We start from the raw sequence: 5014 nt of genomic DNA on the forward strand, positions 1-5014 counted from the left end.
CACTCTTTTCTTTGCAAGAGAAATGCATGCCTTCTATAAAAATAGGAGGGCGAGTGTAAAGTGGTTGCTTGGGGGAACCGGTACGAGATAGCTTCACATCCTGCTGGCTGTGTCGGCCTTCAGTGGTCCTGTATCTTTTTTCGCTGTTCTTATGTGAAGGAAGTTGAGTCTCTTTCCGGAGTAAATAATGCCCTGCTGATGGCTGTCGATAATTAGTAAGTGTTTTGAATAGAATACCCAGCCCACTTGTTCATGTCACAAGCAGTGACAGAGGTTAAAACTGTTAGTTTATCTTCGTCTGACTTTTTGTGCTATCAGCATCAAATAAAACCCGAACGGTGGCAAGCCTTGTCGACAGTGTAGTGCGTGCCGTCCAGTTATCAACGTTGACAGGCGCGCGCATCCTGTTCGGCAGCTTTCCGCATATACGCGTGCCTGTTCGTGGTGATATAGCTGGACGGCACGCACTATACCATCGCGGAGGCTTGCCGCTGTTCATTGGATTGCCGCTGTTCATTGGCGCGGTTTCATTGGACGCTGATAGTACATTTGACAATGTGATTGAACGCTTTTGTTTTTCATGCGATGAAAACTTTATTTGCGAAAGCGTGATGCTCTATTCTTTTGAAAGCTGATTTTAGTCTCGGACAATATCCTCGTTAAACGAACATTTTTAAGCCGCAATGAATGAAACACCGCCATCAAGGCCATATATATTAAGCATGGCTTTTACGGCTACAAACAAGCCAGAAAAACTAGTGCGGGGGCTGACACTCATCTGCTCATAAAACAGGCAGCTGCTCATAAGACACGCAGCTGCACAGTTATAATTCCATGAATGTCTTAGCAACTAGCCACCCCCCTCCATCATATGCTTCTCAAGAGCGAGTGCAGAAAGCCAAATTTAGTGTTCATTAATACATCATAAAGCTTCAAGCCCCTAGAGCTTTATCTCAGCTTTATTTCATTTTCTTTTATTTAATGTTAGCAGTGATGCCCACAATTTTGTCGTTTATTCACTACCACGCTGACTTGGCCCTATAAGGGAGGATGCTTGGTATGGGCGTGTGCATTTTATGTATTTGCTGCAATAACATTAGTTTCGTCATTGTGTTGTCTCCATCACGCGGCGCGCAAATAAGTGTACATAAATACGTAAGTTTATATTTACCCAAATATGTCTATAAATAAACACATAAATAATGATGGGGACAAAAAAGTTGTTACAAATGCAGAACGAGTCTGGCTGAAAAAAAAAACAGCAAGGCAGAGCATCGTCAACGTTGCCAAGTGCAGTCGCCGAAGAAGCTAGCAAGGATGCTGAGTGTAGAAAAAACACAAAAACGGGACGAAGTAAGGAGGAGCAGCAGGAAAAAAAAGAAGAGAAGGACAGGGAGGTCCACCAGACGCACGCTCGGTTCACTACCCTGCACTGGGGGAAGGGTCGAAGTGACTAAAAGAGAAGAAAGAGAGGTCAGATGAATGGTGCTATGTGGGTATGACCCTGTCCATTGACCCTTAAGCGGTCTTTTAGTCCGGTTGACTTTAGAAAACCTAGTAATGCCCGCGCCACTTTGCTCGCCTACGACGCGTAGAGTTATGAACAGGGGATCTTCTCTTCGGAAAAAGGTCGATTATCTTGTTTAATTACCGTTTCGCGTTGCACGTTGCGTTCGCTCGCAAAACAGTCACATAAACTCAATAGACGTTCTATCGTCTCGCCACTATCGCACGACTCACATCTGGAGCTATCCGCCATTTCTCAGGTATCCGCATCCCGACGGGAGTGGTCTGATGTAACTTGACGCTTTCTCGATCGGTCCAATTTTTGAGGCGGCGGTTCCCGACATTGGGGTCACTCAGCCAAGTTTCCGACATTGTGTTGGTGAACGTGCGAAGGCCCCTTGCAGCGTAAGTTCTCAACAAGGGTATTGGGGTTGTCTCACAAAAGTCCCACTCGTTATGGCGGCGACCCCTGCGCGTTCTTTGCCTACGCAATTTATAAAAAAACAGTGGTTCGTCTAGGGTGTTTCTCCTTTATGAAACTCCACGTATGAAACACTGCCACCTTGATGTCATTCCTTCATATGCCATTCGGCCTTCAGACGGCGATGAGAAATCATGCCGCGCTTTCTGAACTGGCCTTTGTTCGAGCGATACGAATTAGTAGAGGAAAGGTCTGCGAAAAAAAACATACAAAACAAAGATCAAGGGGTGGTTGCGCCTGGTTCGTGAGTGAGTCTTCAAGTGCGTTTTTTTTTAAGCTGCGCCAGTCTTTGCCCGAAGTGCATGATTAATGCAAGCGCGTGCGCATTGTTTGGCATGCAGCGTGACCATTCTCTGCGTTAGCAAGTGATCCCATCATACGTTAGAGTGAGCGTTAAAAAAATTGTAAGGGCACAACACGCAAACATGTGGTGGTCCTGGAAAATGTTTACCAGTGGAGGTTTATGCCGGTTGCAGGATTTATCTTTACGTTTCTAGGATCGAACGTTGTTTACTTGTTTTCGGCTGGTGCCAAGTGGTATATTATCTGCTTGAATAGCTTTCAAATATTTATGCTTCTCTTTCTTACTCCTCTTCTTTTCTGTCTCTTTTCGTTCTATTATTCCCCTTTTCTCCCACCCCAAGTGTAGGGTAGCCAACCGAGCCAAGCTTGGTTAACCTCCCTGCCTTTCCTCTCTATTTATCTCTCTCTCTCTCTCTTTCAAATATGTTCCAGTTGTTGCATTAGAGCTTAAAAGTAAAAAAAACTACAAATAATGTTCACCATGCATTCCTTGCTTTCATTGGGTAGTTTGTAACAAGGATAACATTTAGTTGACCCTTTTTTGTTATTACGAATTGTGCGTGTGTTCCAGCTTATAAAACACTTAAGACACATATGAACAAAACAATTAGGACATATATATATATATATATATATATATATATATATATATATATATATATATATATATATATATATATATCAGTATCTTATTTAATACGTTCATATGTGAGCGATGGAAAGGAAACTGGTGAAAATGTTGGTGTACCAGAGAGCAGAACAGAGTGAGTCAGGAAGCAAACGCGGGTTATGGATATCATTTTTGAAATCAAGAAGAAAAAATGGACATGGGACGGGCACGCAGCACGTAGGCATGATAACCACTGGTTATTAAAGGAGACTGGACTGACTGAAACTGACTGAATTCCCAGAAAAGGCAAACGTGCGAGGGGGGAAACAGAAAATCAGGTGGGCCTATGAGATTAAAATGTTCGCAGGTGTAATGTGGCAGTAGAAAGTACAATACCAGGTTGATTGGCGAATCATGGGAGCGGCCTTTGTCCTACAGTGGGCGTAGTCAGGATGATGATGATGATGATGATGATGATGATGATGATGATAAATACTTTAAGCAATATGAAAGTAGGTTACCGACTGCAGCTTTTAAACCGAAACTGAAAATAACGAGTGCGATAACATTAAATTTGCTACAACGAAGAGAGTGCCAAAAACGCAGACGCACAGAACACTTGAAGTACTTCTGTATGAACTCGTTGCAATAGGTGCGCCTTTAAAGGGACACTAAAGACAACTATTAAATCGACGTTGATTGTTGAAATAGCGGCCCAAAAACCTTTTAGTGTTACTTTTGCGCGAAGGAGGTGCTTATTTTGATACAAAATCGCGTTTTAGCGATCCGCATCCGGTGAGCGCACTGCAAGTTACCCGCCTCAAGCGGAGCGTCTCACGTCATTGTTGCCGTGCACATCGTAATCCAGCTTTACTGTGTGGCTGCCGACACTAGACACTAGTTGCAACAGAATAAAAGTAGCGGAAGCAACAGCAACTACAACGGCTATTTAACAATTTCCTGCCATGGCCTTTGAGATGGCAAACGCGCTTGGTTCAAATGGGCCCCACTAGATGGCACGATCTGTCCGCTTTAAGCAGGCGAAAATTGAACATTTGACTTAATCGCGCAATTCCCCATACTAATTTCCGGCGGTTTTTTTTACTACGAATCAAACAGAAACGAACAAACAGCACTTTATAACGGCTCCTAATGCACGGATGGTTCTTTATTAAAGACGATAGTCTTTTTGTAACACTATTCATTGGTGGCCTAGTTGGTAATTGCTTACTGACATGCTTTGGCCGCAAATAACACAAACACAAAGTAAAGAAACACTCAACGCCGCTTGTGCTTGTAGTTGAGTGTTTCTTTATTTTGTGTTTGTGTTATTTGTGGCCAAAGCATGTCCGTAAACGATTTCTTGGGGACATTCGACGCAAAAACTTTTGTTTGTCTATCCGTACATTTGGCTCTTTGTCCAATGTACGGTAACTCGAAATGGCACTGAGCAATTGCTCAAACGGCCAACCCCATCCATCCGCAGCGCCCACTAATATTCCTCAAGTTTCAGCTTTCATACTTGTGCGATTGTCAATCAAAAAGGAATTATTGCGCATATCTGTGGCACTATAACAACACGTCGATATTTCGTATGTGTGTCTTTATATTATAGAAGGCACACATAAGTCATTCTAAGGACCGTAGCGTTTATCACGATGCGCTGACAGTGCATCGCGATGCTAAAAAGAGGCAAGTATTTCCAACGCTTTGCCAAGACGACACGGTGGTGGCACCTGCACGTCGCTTTGCGTTGTACACCTTATCGCCTCCGAGACAGGCGCGCATCTTTCTCTCCGGGCACGCACGCCTTCCTTCGTTTTGGAAGATAACTGCTAGATAGCGCTCGTGTCTAACGTGCCGCGATGCGCTCGTTCACCTTCGCTGCACGGATCGAGACTCTCTAACGCAGCGGTTCCAGAATATGATCCATCAATTTTCTCGCGCAGAACATCAAATAAACGTTTTGTTCACTCTCTCCACACGCAAGACTATCGTCTTTCGATGACATTTGCAGTGAAACATGCAGATACAGGGCCAATTTTTTTAGTGCAGTTCGTTCAATTACTAGTGAATAATTGTAGGTGGTACCTTTCATGTCATCTGGATCATTT

Source organism: Rhipicephalus microplus, chromosome 4 (assembly GCF_043290135.1).
Source record: "Rhipicephalus microplus isolate Deutch F79 chromosome 4, USDA_Rmic, whole genome shotgun sequence".
Lineage (NCBI taxonomy): Eukaryota > Metazoa > Arthropoda > Arachnida > Ixodida > Ixodidae > Rhipicephalus > Rhipicephalus microplus.